General features: G+C 40.6%; 1 protein-coding gene across 4 annotated transcripts in view; it reads left to right on the plus strand.

Annotated features, from left to right (window-relative positions):
* Positions 1-19,708, plus strand: part of srrm3 (serine/arginine repetitive matrix 3) — a 146,242-nt gene that overhangs the window by 30,924 nt on the left and 95,610 nt on the right. The window lies entirely within an intron of this gene.

Below are 19,708 nucleotides of genomic sequence, written 5' to 3' on the forward strand. Positions count from 1 at the left end.
TCACATCACATGTGCGGGTACATTGGTACAGCACATGTGAGTGAAATTCTTGTGTGCGAGCTTCACAAGCAACAGAGTTGTGCAAAATACAATAATGTAAACAAGCAAAATACAAGAATGGCTACATCTGAAACTAATAAATATATGTACAATATATAATAGTATATGCATTTCTGGATGTGTATACTAAATATTTTTCTACGTGTGTGTGTGTGTGTGTACACATATTTTACAAATTAAATAGAGCGCGAACATTTTTCTTGTAAAACAAAGGGGGGCCCAGCAAAAAAAGTTTGGGAACCACTGTTCTAGAATATCATTAAATTCACATAAATAGACTGGGATTTTACATTTCAAATGTAAATTAACGTAAAATCACTGTAAATGTAATAAAACATAATTTTCTTGTTTTTTAAATGTATCTGTCTGAACATATGCATATTTAGATTGTTAAAATACATTCACAAATGCATCATAATTTCACAAATATTTGTCCGTTATTTGAAAGATTGAACTGTTAAATTCAAATGTAATGCTATGGAAAAAGATATAAAATGATTCGTATAAACTTTTTTTACATCAAATAATAATAATAATTATTGTTATTTAGGGCGATCGTGGCTCAAGAGTTGGCAGTTCGCCTTATAATCAGAAGGTTGCCGGTTTGAGCCCCGACTCGGACACTCTCGGTCGTTGTGTCTTTGGGCAAGACACTTCACCTACTGGTGATGGCCAGAGGGGAATTATAAAGAGGAATTGTAAAGCACTTTGAGGGTCTCGTAAAGCGCTATATGAATGCAACCCATTGTTATTTAAACCAACTGTACAGGGAGTGCAGAATTATTAGGCAAGTTGTATTTTTGAAGAATAATTTTTATTATTGAACAACAACCATGTTCTCAATGAACCCAAAAAACTCATTAATATCAAAGCTGAATGTTTTTGGAAGTAGTTTTTAGTTTGTTTTTAGTTTTAGCTATTTTAGGGGGATATCTGTGTGTGCAGGTGACTATTACTGTGCATAATTATTAGGCAACTTAACAAAAAACAAATATATACCCATTTCAATTATTTATTTTTACCAGTGAAACCAATATAACATCTCCACATTCACAAATATACATTTCTGACATTCAAAAACAAAACAAAAACAAATCAGCGACCAATATAGCCACCTTTCTTTGCAAGGACACCCAAAAGCCTGCCATCCATGGATTCTGTCAGTGTTTTGATCTGTTCACCATCAACATTGCGTGCAGCAGCAACCACAGCCTCCCAGACACTGTTCAGAGAGGTGTACTGTTTTCCCTCCTTGTAAATCTCACATTTGATGATGGACCACAGGTTCTCAATGGGGTTCAGATCAGGTGAACAAGGTGGCCATGTCATTAGTTTTTCTTCTTTTATACCCTTTCTTGCCAGCCACGCTGTGGAGTACTTGGACGCGTGTGATGGAGCATTGTCCTGCATGAAAATCATGTTTTTCTTGAAGGATGCAGACTTCCTCCTGTACCACTGCTTGAAGAAGGTGTCTTCCAGAAACTGGCAGTAGGACTGGGAGTTGAGCTTGACTCCATCCTCAACCTGAAAAGGCCCCACAAGCTCATCTTTGATGATACCAGCCCAAACCAGTACTCCACCTCCACCTTGCTGGCATCTGAGTCGGACTGGAGCTCTCTGCCCTTTACCAATCCAGCCACGGGCCCATCCATCTGGCCCATCAAGACTCACTCTCATTTCATCAGTCCATAAAACCTTAGAAAAACCAGTCTTGAGATATTTCTTGGCCCAGTCTTGACGTTTCAGCTTGTGTGTCTTGTTCAGTGGTGGTCGTCTTTCAGCCTTTCTTACCTTGGCCATGTCTCTGAGTATTGCACACCTTGTGCTTTTGGGCACTCCAGTGATGTTGCAGCTCTGAAATATGGCCAAACTGGTGGCAAGTGGCATCTTGGCAGCTGCACGCTTGACTTTTCTCAGTTCATGGGCAGTTATTTTGCACCTTGGTTTTTCCACACGCTTCTTGCAACCCTGTTGACTATTTTGAATGAAACGCTTGATTGTTTGATGATCACGCTTCAGAAGCTTTGCAATTTTGAGACTGCTGCATCCCTCTGCAAGATATCTCACTATTTTTAACTTTTCTGAGCCTGTCAAGTCCTTCTTTTGACCCATTTTGCCAAAGGAAAGGACGTTGCCTAATAATTATGCACACCTGATATAGGGTGTTGATGTCATTAGACCACACCCCTTCTCATTACAGAGATGCACATCACCTAATATGCTTAATTGGTAGTAGGCTTTCGAGCCTATACAGCTTGGAGTAGGACAACATGCATGAAGAGGATGGTGTGGACAAAATACTCATTTGCCTAATAATTCTGCACTCCCTGTATATTTCTGTACATTTAAGCATTATTATTCATATTGCCGCATTCATTGACCTTTTTTATAGGTAATTTCATTGTTTAATCACATTAAATTGTTCCTAATTTAATGTTTAAAAGCACTTGAAAAAGGCAAAATCCCATGTAAAATTAGGGCAACAAACAGTATTGTCATTACTGAAAATAACCGTATTTTCATGGGAAAGTTATTTTCTGGTATTATTTTGGCGCCCCAGCTGCCAGAATTACTGTTTTTTTAGGATTTTTTTTTTACAGTGTAGCTCAAACAGAAAGAAAGCCTGCTTGTGTCTGCAGTAACTACCCTCTTCTGAGAAAGAGTTTACACGTAATTTCCATCGATAGTGGATCGTAAATTATTTAAGAGCTCTATCAGACAGGTTCTGCCAGACGTAGTCCCAGACTGAGAATTCAAACCTGATACAGGACTGATATGTGAGGAGAGAGATATGTAAGGTGTAAGCCCCCACCGAGCCCTCTATCTGTTGTTCAGCAGACACCCTTAGTGGAAAATCCACAAGTTATTTTTGTGACTGAGTCGTAAGAATGGATCAGTTTGAGATAAAATGCACTGTTTATTAGAAATATTGTAAAGAATGTTATCTTTTAAGAAAATTGTTTACTGTCATTTATAGCCAGTCTTCCACACAATGGAACCTCGTGGTTACAGTCTTTTATTGCAGTGATTGGGAATCATTGGGAATCGGGCCCTGAATTAAAATCTCTGGGCATTTACATGTAGTGTGGCGGGTTGAGTGAGGGCTATATCAGATGTGCTGTCAGTACTCTGCAGGCATGTTTGAGCTTCTAAGTGGTACATTAGCATGCCGAAGTAAGACATTACTGCTGCCAACAATGGTCATCTTCCTAACACCTCACACTGTCAACTCCATTTATGTCTCCAAGCCTATGTCACCACTTTGATCAGGCAACCACAAGCAATTACTTAGACTAATTATAATTAATTTACAGAATGAAAATGTTGGTGACACAGGAGGCGTCTTTATTAGGAACTGTGGGAAAAAATGCCCATATTACATTTTACGGATAGAAAGTACCTGTGAATGTATTTACATTTATTTGACACAGTCATTTTAGTATAAGTAAGAATATAAGTAGGGATGGATGAGCCTCAAAATGTGCACAATCATGATATGTCAAGGAAATTTGCAATAACAATATTTATGTTAAAACAAAAACATATACACTAACATTTTATTTTCCCTGGAAATTTTAAGTAAAAGTGCAACTTCTTAACAGATGAAGAAAAAACCAACTTTAACAGTAACAGCTTGCGCAGTATTATCACATAAAAACAATTAAATGTAATTTGCTCACACTGCCTTGCTTATCGCTAATGTATTCATTAAATTGCAAGATTTTGCCCGTTTACTGTGAGAAGGTACTTGGTGTTTCTTTATTAAAGGCATTAATGCATGGCAGTGTGGGGAAGTTACATTTAGGAAATATAAAAGCACGACATATCTATCGGCAATAACATGATACGACATTTTTATGTCACGTACAAGTTTTTACTGGTATTATTGTGAACGACACAATATTGTGCAGCCCTGTTACTAAGCTTGTGTCGTATTGTTTCAGATTTTGCAGTCCTAAAAGTCAGTGTCCTTTGATGACTGAATCAGTATTTCACAGTAAAAGTGAAAACTGGGGAAAACATTTGTATTGCATTAACCGTATTGCAAAAGTGTCTTTGCCAAGAAAAGCTGCAGCTATGTGGGTACACATATTATATAATTAAATATTAACATATAAATATAATTAAGTTAATCATTCCATTTCAACAAGGAGATATCTTTAGTATGGAAGTATTTGAACATGATTTACTGATATACAGAACTCAGTTATGCTATTTGGCGATTAGACTCTGAAGGCCCATCACAGCCAAATAAAATCCCAACATTGATAGGAATTAGGCCAGGACCCTCCAGAGTCTAAACGCTGGTGGTTGTGATGAACATAAGCTGGAGGCTTGGATGAAGTGACTTGCGTGAGGCAGAGATGAGGAGGAGGTAGGTCGCACAAAGGCATCTGCAAGGGGAATGAAAGAAGAGCAGTGCAGAGGCTGATTGGCTTGAAGAAGGTGGGGCGATAGATGATTGGTTTGCAGCGATTATCTCTGCATTGAGTTTTACAGTGTGCGAAAGTGGAAGGGATGTAATGAGTATACTACCAGCCAAACACTTGGGAAACCAGGCAAATGAGTGAATATAGACCTTCATATTGAGTGTATGCACATGCTTCATATATGATAATGATACCAGCTGTTTCTTGATTTTAACAGAATGAGTATTTACCTGACATGTCTCCCCAATGTGATGTTTGTGTAAAGTTGGTCAGAAGGTTCCTTTGTAAGTGTGCATGCGCCATTAGCGTGCTGCCTGCTGTAACCCTAATTTTCTTTCAGGATTAATAAAGTATTCTGATTCTGATACCTTAAATACCTGTTAAATTGGCTATAATACTTGATAGTAGGGCTGCACGATTTTGCATAAAATGAGAATCACGATTTTTTGGCTTAGAATTGAGATCACGATTCTCTCACGATTTTCTTTTCCAGTATAAATATTTATTGCACTTATTAACTGCACATCAACTTCGTAACAGTTGAGAATGAACATAAAAACAACAAATGTCTCACGTTTTGTTGTTGCCGCAAAATGTTGTACTGCTTGAAATTCTGTCTCCACCGTTGCTCGACACTGCGTGTATAGAGCAGGTAGTGCAACAATAGAAAAATAGTTGCGGGACGGCACTGTGTAGCATTTGTCTAGGGTGTTGATCATTTTCCTAAATCCCTCGTTTTGCACAGTGTTGATGGGAGCCATATCTTTGGTCAGGTGATGAGTGATAGCCTCCGTAATTTCTTTGTGCCTGCGGGAGTTCGACGTGTATAGGGAAGCGCTGTATAAGGTTCCCGTTATTGATGTTTGGGTGGTTGACCGGAACGGATTTTCTCCTGTCACTTTCTCATCATCCCTGACGTGCTCTCCGTTGTTTTTTCCCTGCTAATTTTAGCATCACACGGCACAGCTTCTGTATCACGTGGTATAAGGCTCCGCCCTTGCCATTTGTTGAGCAGGAAGAGTGAGCGCTTGTTTTTATGCAGAGTACGTCCCGGATCAAAATGTGGTACAATCGTTGTCGTCGTCTTTTCTTTTTTTTTCTTTTTTTTAAAAATCGTTGTCATTTGGAAATGAGATCGCACATAAGTATCCCTTGTATGGTGTTCGGGTCTGTGAGACCCGTGTTCAGTTTTTTTCAAAAGAAAAATTAAACAATTAATTATTTTTTCACGTGTAAATGTGTTGTGTCTTTCCACTCACTCCACTTGATTATAACTGATTTATTTATAACATTTTATATAAAAGAAAAACGAGAAGCACATTAATTCATAAATGTGATCTAACAAAGGTAAAGGGAAAAAATTAACCATGTTTGCTGTTCATATGTCTTGTAATTGGGATGAAGTAAACATCTGTTGAGTAATTTAACATAAAATTGTTTGATAGTGTTAATTTGGAAAGCCAAAACTCTAGCGGGTCCACCAGACCCATGAACACTGGCTGAGTAACAAAAATACGAACACCACACAAGGGGTATGAATCGAGATCGCGATTTTCTAACGATTAATCGTGCAGCCTTACTTGATAGCAGAATGTGGTTCTTCTGTCTTTTAATTTGCGTTTTTATTACATTACCTCAGGACGTGACGGTGCAATTGGAGTAACTGTGCAACGCCAGAAGTGTTGTCAGACCTGGGCAGGTGTTGCTTAAAGTGGAATCTAGCCGGTGGATCATTCTGTTTATTTCTTTTTGTTTTCCCATGTGTGTACCCTCATAAACAAAGGACTTAATTGTATTGTTTCAGCTCTGGGCTTACAGCTTTACAAACAAATCAAACATAAAAACTATTTCTTATATTTGCAGATGAAAAAGATCTATCCTTAAAACCATTATGTGATCTGAATTTGCAAAATGTAACAACTGAATTTTGCTATTGGATCACATTTCATTTCTCTTCTCGATTGCCCAAAGTATTTATAGTAGTCATTCCATATTAAATTATTGATTTGTAACCTTTTGATTTCTAATCAATGCTGAGTAGTGAACTAATAAACGCTTTTACAAATGCACAGATTTCAGAACAGCCAATGCAACAGTTAAACAATATAAGATTTCTTCAGAATTAGACCAGCAGGTTGTATTTCCTTTAGTTTTCCACTTGTGATTCTGCTTATACAATACATTCTTACGTCCAAATAAAATGAACATTACCTGAATTGTATGCTCCTTTGTAGTGATTTTTGTGCCATGGTCTAGTCAAAGTTTCTTACTTTTGGCAGCGTTTTAAACTTATGCAATCAGTGGAATTTCCACTTCAGTCATAAGTGAAATTATGCCATTTCCAGTGCTTTATGCTAATAAGGCGTATTACACCTGATGAAATACATTTCTGGTAGAAATTCTTTCTGTATTGTTAAAATGGAGCTGAATGAAGTTCAGCTTTATCTACATACATTAGACCCAAGAGAGTACAAGGCAAAAAGAAAAGAGAGGTCATAATGAGCTAGCCAACTAGAGAGTCTTACACAAAGACACTGCAGTTCAAATAATGAAGACAAAAACACCTGTACAGTAGAGCAGAGCAGTGAGGCCAAACACGAACAGCAGACTGCAGCAATTCATGCAGCAGAGAGCCCGGGAACGTCTATGGATCCTGGCTGACAGTTTCTTTTTGGAGGGAATGTTTGGCTTCATTTCTCCCCTGTGGATCTTTCCTGGTAGAATTAGAAATTGGTATGTTTTTGTCAGCGGCAGTCGCAGAGGTACGAGGCGGGAGGATGTCAGCAACACTGTGCGCCTCTTAGGCTGCCACTTCACCCTTGTTAAGTTATGCAGGCCATGAAAGCAGAAGGGGGCTTCAGCAAAGAAGATGGAGATAAAGTGGGACATTTTACTACTGCTGTAGTGTTTGAGTCAGAGCATTTGACTCTGGCAATACTTGGCTGCTATTTACCAAAGGGACCTGCTTATATTAGCCAATCTGATAAAAGAGACACACTGACAGCTCTTCTATCTCTCCGGCTCCTGGTAGCCATAAAAGGGCCTTTGTTGACTCACATTTTGAGCAGATGTTATTGTGAAGACTGGCTTTCTCAGCAGTTGGACCTTACAGGCAGCGTAGACCTTATGGTCCTTTGCTACTCTGTAGTGCTGTTATTGGCTGATAATTGTTTTGTAGAAGAGAGAATGTGAGGCTGGTACCACCGAAGACACCGAGTTCATCGATTCAAGAGGAGGATCAGAAAGAAATCTGTGTGTCTGAGAGAAGCTATTAATTATTTCTCAAAGAACTATCTATCGCGTTGATGGCAGGGTTTAGTGGGAATGGGTAGGGTTAGGATTTTCTCATAACAATTTAGCATATAGCCAGTGCCGATACTGATGGGGTTTGTATCACTAAATAAGGCCTAATATCAGTGAATCTCTATAAATGATGATTTTCTGTAGCCTTTTCTTCCAGCAGAAAAAACTGAATGCAAACAGTCGAGTATGTTTCATATAGTTTATAATGCAAATACTGTTTCTCTCTCTTTCTTTGATACAATGCCATCCTCTGGGGCACTGCAGGAAGTGTCTGACCTTTACTCGCTCAGTGAGGGCAAGTGACTGGTGGGTGCCAGACATAGTGCTGAATGAATGCCAGTGCCCACCAAACAGCATGCTTTTTCTTTTGCTCTGTTTTTTTTTTTTCTTTTTGTCTGTTTCCTTAAAAAGAAAACTTGCAATTCCAGAGACAATGCCAATGAGCAGATCTTGCAGCCAGGAAAAACAGGCATGAAGCACAAAATGAAAATTAGGTTTTTCAGAGAGCTGTCAGATGGTGTAGTAGGTGGAGGAGTTGGGCTTCTCATGTCTCTTTCCTCTTCCTTACATCTGACTCTCATCTGTATTCTAGCATCCGTCCTCCAGCCTTACTGATTAACCCTACAGTGTAGAATAGATCTTTTGCTGGGTTTAAAGGAATTAGGTGTCAAGTTTCATGCCCTAGCCTTTTCCATTAGGGAGAAACTGGAGAATCCACCTCCTTGGGGGCATGCATCTAAAAGTTATGGACCATGAATGCTCTAGGCCCTTTTAAAAGATCACGTTATGAATCAGAACTCAAGCAAGGGCGTGCAGCTCACTAGAGGCAGATAGAAAGGAACATGAGGTTCTGTGTTCCCCACATCTGGAGCTCAGTGATGAAAATATAGTCCAAGGTGCTTTAACGAACTAAAGGCTTTCTAGGAGCCCTTTAGATGTTAAAAGGGTAGGGTTTCCGAAGATGTCAGCCATTTATTCAGTGGCAGCAAATATGATTACTCGACAGAAAGTGGGAAATTTGAGAAGGACAAAATTAAAGTGAGTGAAGTGAAGAAAGAAATGTGTGTGTGATCCAGTTATTGTCAGGGTAAATGTGTTAGAATTGGACACTGAATACATGCTGCAGGTTGACTGCAACAAGGGAAAGTGAGCATTGACTTGATTGGTTGGTGATATTACACCACCGTATGGACCAGATTGACATTTTAAGGATGTTAAAATGAAAGTTTACTATTTTACAGGGGATCATTTTCCTGACTATTTCTAGCTGACATTCCAGTTTTTCTGTAACTACTGCCCTCCCATCTCCACCCCAAAAAAAGCAAACATAGCATTGCCTTACACCATGTATGTGCCACTGTTTCTTTTCAGCTCAGTCAAGTGCATGCGGTCATTTATTTAAATATTAGTTTTTCTAATAGTCTGTCTCCTTAGTGCCTCATTGCATGAGTTAGAGGGATTTGTTTGGCCTCAGAAACCAGTCATTCGGCAAACTCTGGTCACTAGCAGATTGCTGTGGTTGCCCATAGCTTACATGGAAAAACTAGAAAGCGAAAATTTCAGAAGAAATTTTAAGTGTGCCTATGCCGCTGCTAATCAGTGTAGTTTGCCATTCATACGGCTACAGAGAGCAAAACTCAGCAGAGCAGCAATTCTCCACCATGAACTATGGTAAAAACAAACACCGCTCGCGCCTCACAGATGACAGCTTACAGTTTTGTGTAAAGATGAGGTGACTTCGTACAGCCCCGATTTGCAGACGCTGTGCGCAGAGGTTCATGAGCAGAAGTCCCATTGTACCACGGCAGACCCGACAATGTTTGCATGAACACGCTTTGTAGCATTACTTTATGGACCACTTTTCACACATGGTTGGTGTACCCACACAGCCGGCTGTAGCTTTTCAACTCACAGCCCAACACACACCCAAAAAACAGCCGAGAGAGCACAGACTTTACGCCCGTGGGTCCACCTCCCCTGCAGCAGCACTGCAAACCACGCCCTGCCACACACATCAAACACGTAAAATAAATATTTATGCACTTTTGTATTCACTTTTTGTTTTTTGTTATTTTTCCACAGTGTTCTGAATGATGAACAATGGTCTACAGCCAATCTTGTGTATTATTATACAAACTTTGGTTGTAAGATTCAGATAACTATTTAATAAAAGCTAAATATTTTATATGAGAGTAAGAAAGAAAAGTATATCTTTGTGTCCCCCTTTCCCTGTTAATGCCCTACCTGGCCCCCTGGCAAAAGCTTTGCTAGATCCGCCCCTGCACAGTTACCAGCTGTCAGCTACACAAAAAAGGATATTATGTTATTTGTGTTATTTGTCTCTCAGAAACAGTTCATAACTTCCCTTCAACTCATTCATGTCACCTAAAAGGTAAACCTGTTTCTCCATCACCAGTTCAGCTCTGATGATTCAGTAAGGACATCTCCTGGTTTGGACCAGCCGCTTTACAGCTGTGGCTCCAGCAAACATCAGCAGATACTAGAAATTAAAATCAAATGAATTCTAACAACAGCTGATCAAGCTTAAACGTGCTGCTGTTGTTTAGCGCGATAAACAAACAAGAGAGAAAAGCCGATTATTGATCAGTTTCATGATTGAAGTTGCAACAGGCGAGAGAATGACAGGGGAGGCTGCGTATAACGACAGAATAAATCCAGCTTTGTGTCTTCTTCCGTTCTACCTGAAGTACGGGACAAACTGTGTTCCTTTTCAGCTCAATACGAAATGCGTAATATTTTCTCTGAATGCGGGACGATTCCGTTTGTACGGAATGGTTGGCAACTCTACGAACTAACCCTTATGAATAAAATAAAGTTCAACATCAGTAACTTAGCGCGCACACAGCTGTATAGAAACTCTGTCATGCTAGCAAGCACGCAGTACGAGTTATTGGAACTGATTGTAAAAAGTCAACACAACGAAAATAAACTACACCTAAACTCGGTTTATATCTGACCCAAATAGAGTGCAGTTCATAACTTCTTACCTGAAATTCAGTTAACCTCCTTCTCCTGCCTTCAATTTCCCTGATCCGTGGCTGCCATCTGTTTGAGCTCCACGTTAGCCACCACTGGTCGATCGGCGGCCGCCTCGCCGCCTCATATGAAAGCCAAGACCTTTTGAGCGAAGCAGCACTAGCCGTGCTAGCTAGCCGTGCTAGCAGCAACATCGTGAGAAAACTGTTGCTAATATGGGATGTTTTGACAAAACGAGCAGATATTTGACGTTTACACACCTACACTCTCGCCTGAAAATATCTTAAAAGTTTATTTTGTGACCTAGAAACATGAATAAGAGAAATATATTAAACGAAGTGGCAGCCGCCATTGTTTGACTCGGTAGAGGCGTGCTATGAATTGTGGGATATGGAGTGTTCCACCAAGCATACACCCTTGCGGTTACCGTAATTATTCAATGGTTCGCGCAACCTTAAAAATTCCAATGGATCCTGAAAGCAGCGACGCTGTGCGCGTCATTGATATTGTCGTCATTACGGTAATGCAAATACGGGTAGACAGGCCGTACCACTCCCGACATACCACTAGAGAGAGCCAACACACCACAAATGAAGTTTGAAATTTGTTTCAGTGGGACCAAAAGATGGCGCCAACACACCATAAATGAAGTCTGTTTCTATGGGGCCAAAAGTTGAATCTTTCTCATGGGCCTAGAAATGGGCCAAAATTTGCACTACAATCTAAATATTTAAAAAACTATAAAAGTCATAAACACCAAAAGTCATAGCTAGGGATGGGTACCGGTGTCCGGTGCCATGATGGCACCGGTTCTGACATAAACGGTAGTAACCAGACCGAAAAGCAGCGCACATTTCGGTGCTTTATTTCGGTGCTTTTTTTTCCTGAGCTGTGATACACTTTAGATTCTAGCCAATCATTTTACGTTTCCGGGGATAGTAGGCGGGGCCAGGTACGTACGTTCTGTTAGAGCAGAGCTACAGATTAAAAATGTCCAAGGCGAAGCGGTCAAAAGTCTGGCTGTACTTCATAGCAAAATATGCAAACTCAGCAGCAACAAGTGCTTTAAGCTGATACTGTGATACTGTCAAAGGAGGTAACATCTCAAATCCGATGAAACACCTGGCGACGCATAGCGTTTTTTTTAAAAGCCCAGAAATGTGCCGTATTTGATAGCTTGCTGCGAGACCTCACACCGAGCACATCTACTGGGGGTGGGTTGCCTGTTATGCAACATCCCCCAAAAACACGAAGAGGAGAGTCCTGGCCCCTAGCCCTGCCAGTGTAGCAGAAATGATGATGGATGATGGTGGCAGCAGCAGCCGTTCTTCTCTGCGTGAGTAGCTAATTTACGTTGAGTAGGCTAACCACGTTATTACATTAATGCATGTAAGGTGAACTAGCAAACATCATCATAGCTACATGCGGCTGTCCTCTTGTTTGATGGCAGATACTCCCTTCACCCTGGCTAAAAAGGCTAAAATGACCAAAGAAAAAGTGGAAAACAGTTAAACATGAGAGGTTTAGGACAAAGTTTGTGTTTTTTCCATTGTTTAAGCACTGCTTCCAGCCAAGAGTGATACCATATATGCCCCATAGCTGCAGAAAAGGCTAACATTGTTATATTTTTACAAAAAACAGCTGAACATGAGAGGTTTTTGGACCAATTTTGTGTTCTCCATTCTTTAAGCACCGACCGGTTTGAGCACCGTTTGAGCACCGGCACCGTTTCAAAAGTACCGATTTGGCACCGGTATCGGATAAAACCTAAACGATACCCATCCCTAGTCATAGCATACTAGTCCAGACCAAGCCGGACAAAATGATATAACATATGTAACCCTTGTCTCAAAATTGTGCGGCACATAAGCGTGGGAAAATTTTCACTAAAATATTAAAAGTCATAAACACCAAAAGTCATAGCACACCCTTCTGTGGGGCGAGTTTCGCTGCAAAAGTTCAGGTGGAAAAATGGAAAATAATAAGAATAAGAATAATAAATCCGACGAATAGTAATACGTGTGCCTCTTGGCATAGGCACACTTAATAATAAATCCGACGAATAGTAATAAGTGTGCCTCTTGGCATAGGCACACTTAATAATAAATCCGACGAATAGTAATAAGTGTGCCTCTTGGCATAGGCACACTTAACTAACAACTGTATTTAAACTGGAAAAAGGTTTATTTTGATGCAAATGATCCCCGTTTCCAGCTTGCATCACACTCTTCACATTTTCACAACTACTTAGCAAGTAGTTGGTGAGTGTTTGCGGAGAAGTTGTCTTCTGACATGCAAACTACTGGTGAAGGATGCTACATCATTATGCACTTGGCAAGTGTGCACTGTAGCTGAGAGAACATTCAAATGAAAACATGTATTAATAATTTGACAGAGATCTACAAATCCACAGCTGAGCTTCACACCTCTACGAGCATGAGGTGGACAGCCGCTGTAACTGCAGTATTATATGCTAAGTATAGAGATTGTGTATAAATGTCCCCCATGCAAAGCAGTCCAATACATTCATTAATCATTTGTGTATAAATAGCATCTAATATCTCACATATAATTTTGATGTGTTTCAGTTGCATTATATAAAAATAGCTCTGTGTGTACAGCTTGTGCCTCACGACGCAGTTATCCTAGGGGAAAGAGACATTATTGGAATTTATTTATATGTCCCTCCACAAATTCACCACTTAGTTTGTTGACATACAGTGTTGTATTTAGAGGAGTTATTAGGCTACCTATTTTCCCACTTATTCTAGTCTGTGCACCAAGTTAAAAAGATGGGAAAAAAAGCTACTTATGTCACTTCTGTTGCTTTAATTAACTGCAAGAACCACATCTTGCTTGTCAGTGCTTTCTCAAACACTAAAGCCTGTTCCCAAAACACAAGTAACATGGGCTGGAGGATTTCCTGAAATATGTACTTCACTGCAGAGGAGAGCTGAGGGGAAAGCCATGAGTTGAGATTAGAGGATCTGCAGTGTGCTAGTTTCAAAGCCTGGAATCTGAAATGACCAGGGCACAGCCCGCTGTGATGGAGTGGACCAAAAGAAGTATGGGGAGAAAGAGGGGGAATTATTTGCATTCAAGGAGCGAACATACAAACTTTCCTCAATTTCTAAGGAAATACTTACAACAAAAACGTGTAAATGTTATAAAGCTGATTTCAATGGGGCATGAAAACCATTTTTTTAAATAACATTTTATAATTAACATTGAAAATTGAACTGAGTCACCAAGCACAACTTTTACTTATCCTAGAGTTTCATATTTTGACCTGAGGATTTTACATTTAGATGTCACAGAGGCTGATTGGATGAAAATAGGAGAGACAGGGGCTCAGGGAGGATTTAAGCCAGAGTGTTTGGCAGGGGACAGATGGTGCTGGTGGAGGCACTGGGGATGGACAGTGTGCAGATAAACAGAGAGCCAGGCCAGAGGATATTACAACTAGCCTGGGAACACTCATCCTCTGTCCCATGCCTCCCAGAGGATTAATAAGCCCTTCATACTGCTGCACATACGGGGAGCCTCAGAGGAGATGTGACACAGAGGGGGTGATTCTGTACCTAGTTAGCCATTTTGTTTTCTAAGGTTTTGTAGCCGGTTTTCTGATGCAGATGTTGCAGTCACTTTGCTTATAATAGACGACAGAGGAAGAGAGCCAGACATAAGTGAGGGCTTTGTCTTGGCCCACTGAGGACACTCATTTCGGTTATTTTTACACCAGCTAATCCAAACAGGTGGCCATGCTTATTGCTGGCAGAAAAACAAGAAAGACCATTCTTTATTACTTGTATAACAGGGGCTCCACAGAAGGCCTGCAAGTTGACCGAAATGACTTTGTAGCAAATACTCTTTCTGTGTAGCTGCTGCTGTTTGAGCTATGTGTGGGTGACATTTATTGTATTCTCACTTCACCTTGGGTGCGGCCGAGGGTTCTTTCTAACCTTTGAGGCACCACTGGAAGAACAGATACCAGCTCAACTGACCTTTATATGTGCTCCCTCCTCTTTTTGTGTCTTTCTAGCTAGCTCTCAGTGCGCTGGCTCCACCACACCCTGTTTTCTGATGCTGACAAGTGGGTTCTGCTGCTGTCCTCATCTCCCCAGAGATCTGGCTGGCCTCTATAGCCTGTCTCTAGGTATAGCTTTGCAGACGAGGACGGTAAAGGAGAGCAGACAGTGCAACTCGACTTCCAGACAGGGAAGATGGCGTTACTGCAAATAGACCAGGGACTCCTCTCCAATGGGCTGTGCTCCATATCACTGACACATTGTGTGTCTGTGTGAGTTTGTGCGCGTATAACCCATCAAAACTACTCTCAAACATTTGTCTTTATGAGGTAGCAATCATTTTAATAAGCTATGAATTCCTAGATTTGCACTGTGACAACATTTCTTTTTAAAAAAGGATCTTCATCATAGCATGGATGGTACCGGTTGTTACTCAATTGAACTGTCAAATTAGTCTCAAAAAAAGGTGACCTTCGGTCACAGCCATCGCTGCATATCATGGTACTGGGTCGCTGACCCAGTGTTCTGTGTTTTGGACCTTTTGAGTCTTGTTAAATTCATTTTTTGATTTTGAGAAGTGGACCTATTTTCTGCATTTCCTTATTTTGGGGTTTTCTTGTTTAGTTCGTGTGACCATGATAGAGTTTGGTAATCCCTGGTAATTTCCCTACTGTATTATTAGAGGTCTCTAGTTTAGTTTGAAGTTAATTTAGGGTTATCAGTTTATGTTCCCGCTCCCTTGGTTTGGTCTCTGTGTTTTGTTCCTTGCCGCCACCTCCTGTTGGTCATGTCTCTCACCCTCTCTCGCTCTGTCCCCCGTTATCTCTCTGTACCCTGTCTCCATGTTCTTCTCCCTGTGTTTCATCCTTTATCTTCCCCGGTCTGTCGTGTGTTTCCATGTTCGCGTATGCCTGTTTTGGTGTCAAGCATGCACAGTGTCCAGTTTGTCCAGTTCAGTTAGTATAGTCTGAGTCTCTTTTGCCTTTTGCTTTGTATTCTTCTTTCGTTCTTTCTCCCGGCCTAAATAAACGTCTCGCTTTTCATTAAGTCCAGTTGTGTCTACACGTCTGCTTTTGGGCCTTTCCCCAACACGATCTGCGCCCGCAGAGCATGACACCGCAGGGTCCTGTGGATGGGATGAAAATCCACAATAATGATAAATAACAGCCTCACAGCTTGCCAACTAAATAAACTTTTAACAATTAACAACCCATGACGGAGGATCCAGTAAATTCGCTTCATTAGGATGTGAATGGCCGCTAAAAATGCTCTCTGACTATCCTGGAAGAAAAAAATTTTTGAACCTTACTCCACATCACACCCATAACAAAGAAGGCTTTAATATTATTCCGATAAATTCTTTGGAGGGAATGTTTCCTACAGATTTACTTTCACCGCTCCTTCCACTTTTTTTCTTCACTCTGCATCAGTTCATGTCATCCACAGAAGTCATCCACAACACACTTCTCAGCCTGTGTATGAATATACAAACTGTTGTTTATGTTGAGGTTGTGGATTAGAGCAGTGTGCCTCCCCTGAAAGGTGCCGTAATCATGCTCCCAGCTTGCAGATTAGAAGCATCTCCCTTTTGAAGATTTTGCCCAATACCAGCTCTTTCTGCAGGCATGTAAACACATTTTAACACTGATTAGGCCTCAAACAGAGCTTTGGACCCCCCCCCCCAACCCTTTTAGATATCAAAGGAATTATCACACTCATACATGCATGTATCTTCTCTGGGGCGGTGCAGCGGAGCCTGCATTAATACTGGAATGTCTTCATGCCGCTTCATAGCCCACTAGCACGTACCCCTTTCTGACAGATGGCCAGGGGAGATTTGAAATCTGAGCAAGCAGAGAGAGCGGTGGGATGTCCATTATGGCATCATGGTTTGTCTCATGTTATCTCCCTTCTGCCATGACCCAGGCGTTTCACGCGCTGTCTCCGATGTAGAAACACTGCGGATTGAAATGTAAAAGAAAAACCCAGACATGGGTAGGTGGGTGTGGTGACCGATCTCACCTTGACAGTTCGAGGGAAGCTGCTGAAATATGTTTTTTTTACTTATCTCTCTCTGGCTGCACAGTGCGTATGTGCATGCACGTATGACCCATCGGCATGTCTGTCCACAGGGCAGTTAGGTGTGCGAGCAGCTGATGACAGAAGGTCATCATCACTGTCACCAACATGTCTGTCAGCGTGTCCTACTTTCCGCCTTGATCATCCTCTCATGAGTGCTGTTTTATTTCTATCTACCTCTCTATGACCTTTCTTTTTTTCTTTTTAAGGATGGGTTTGAGGTCACAGATCAGAGATGATAGGGGTGACCTCTCTGTTGTCTCAGTCCTTCGTCGCTCAGTGTGTTTCTTTTTCGCAGCTCCCTCCCTGTTTGACATTCTCTCTAAGCCTTTCTCTTTCTGACTTCTACAGTTCCAGCTTTCAACCAGTCAATATCAGTGCCAGATAAATTTTGTCCTCATCCATTCTTGCCTTCAGTGGCTGTTTTGTGTGTAGTGTTTTTATTTTATTTTCTGTTTTTTGTTTTGGGGTTGTTTTTTTTTTTTGCCTTGACTGTCCACAGCTTGTCAGCGCAAGTGGGTCAATCAGTGATAATTCCTGTCAAAACTTGATTTAGTGGAAGCTATCTGTCCTCTGTCGTTAGTTAATCACTGTGCTTCTTCTCGCTATGAAAAGATTGCTTCCTTATTGTGACAGCCAGCGGATCTCTCAATGATTGTACGTAGAAAAAATAAAAACAAAAAAACAACTAAGGCCCAAAATATCAGGAAAAATGACAGAACTTCACCTAATCTCTTTCCTGTGGTGCAGCGCGAGACGGCATTTGTATGCTGGCAATCTCAAGTGCGGTCCCAGTGGATATGCTCCACCCTCCACCTCCTCACATGCATAGCAGATATGCATGTACACACCACAACAGCAGAGAACACACAAGGGCTGTTATTCGTGTTTTTCTGTGTCGTGATGAGTAGAGGGCAACACGGCATACTGCCGCTGAAAAACCTCCCCCAGTGACACCTGTTTCTCTCTCATATCTTGTCTGGTCCATTGTTGTCATAAAAGCTGGAGTTTATTCACAATATCACCACCCATCATCTCTAACTGGAGTGTGCAATGCAAATTAAACCCCTGTTTATTCTTATAGGCGATTATATCCATAAGCATCCAAGCGTGAAATACAAACCTTTCTGCTATAAGGTCAAGCTAGTCATCTTGGGAGAATTTCAGTGGATAGGTGTCACTCTGTGTTTATTACGCAGTGTATGACCAACACACAGGCAAGGTGTACCTGTTCACACCGAGATACTACTACAGCAGAGGAGGAAAGAACTGCAGCACGTACTACACAAGTATTTTTTTTTTTGCCATCATCATCAAACAACCACAATCAAATAAATGAGAGCCGCAGCCACATTCAGATGAGCCCCTCATGATTTCAAGAGGCACACAGCGTAGCACCCTCTCTAACAGGGTGACATTTTTGTCCTGTGTCTTTCTCACTGCCTTTGAGATGGAATGAAGCCGGTGCTGTGGGCTCGATTTATAAAAGTGCTACTGTCCAAATGAATTGAACACGCTTTGCCGTTCCTATCAGCTGTTCGTAACACTTCCCACAGTGAAATGATGCACATGCTGTTTTCTTTGCAAATTTGCATCATAGGATTGTTTTTTGTTTTTCCTGCAGTATATAAAAATTGCTGTATCTCCAAAATAAAACTATGAAGACACTCAAAATAAATTTCCTGTGGTGGGAAACTATTTTTTGCAACTTTATTGTATTTAAAGTTTTGAGTGATAAACCTCTTAAACTTCTCCAAGTAGAAATATATGTAAACAAAACAAAAGCGATTTTCAATTTTTTTTGTAGTTTATTGCACTTTTTTGCAATTTATGTAATTACTATGCACTTAATGCATACATATTATTAAAATATGGGCTATAACAGTTGTATTGATGTATAGCAACTTGAAATGCTCCCACAAATGGCACTACAGCATGTAAAAAAAAAAAATAAAAATAATATAAGCTCTGGTGGACTTGGTTCTATAGTAGGTCTTAAAGGGTTAAATAAATATCGTCAAATAATCGTGATCTCAATTTCAGTGAAAATAATCGTGATTATCATTTTTGCCATAATCGAGCAGCCCTATGTGGCGTTAAGGTCATTTCAACGAGATTAACCTGAAAGCACTAGTGGGAACACAACGAATATGACTGCACATTTACGCCGACATCATCCTAGTGCAAAGACAAGTGGAAGCAGAAAAAAACAAGCAAGCATGCTACTAACTTTAGCCGAGTCATTTAGACAGCTGTTTAATATGCTGCTGAGAATATAGCCCAGAAGAAGCGGATAGTATAGCTATAGCCACTGTCAATATGTGACATATTGAAATCGCGTTTGAATTTGCGCTTGTTTTTTTGCTTTCACTTTGCAATCATGCGAACTGTGTATAGAGAGCGACAGCACTGATCTGTGAGTGATGATAATTTGCGCACCAATTCCTCTGACATCGTCTTATTAATTGTTAGCTTACTATGCAAACATGACAAGTGAAATCTCCCGCAGCTTAAACATGTGAGAGGTTGATCGCGCAGAGAATCGCTGAGCTTATGTGAGTGCGTGTGTAAAAGCAGCAGGATTTATATTTGACTAGATGACCTGGATGACTGAGAACCTTCACAGACAGATATATATTTTAGTTCTGCTGAGCCAAATAAGACAGGTCAGGGTGAAGAAGTGACAGCCAAAGAAAAGCTTACCACAAAACGGAGAAGTTATGACAAATCAGACTATAAGGCAAAAAGAAAGTGCAGCTTTATGGTTTCATGGACAAAAGAATTTCTGTGGCTGCAATATGACGAGCTAAA

This window comes from Rhamphochromis sp. 'chilingali', assembly GCF_963969265.1.
Source record: "Rhamphochromis sp. 'chilingali' genome assembly, chromosome: 19".
Taxonomy (NCBI): Eukaryota; Metazoa; Chordata; class Actinopteri; order Cichliformes; family Cichlidae; genus Rhamphochromis; species Rhamphochromis sp. 'chilingali'.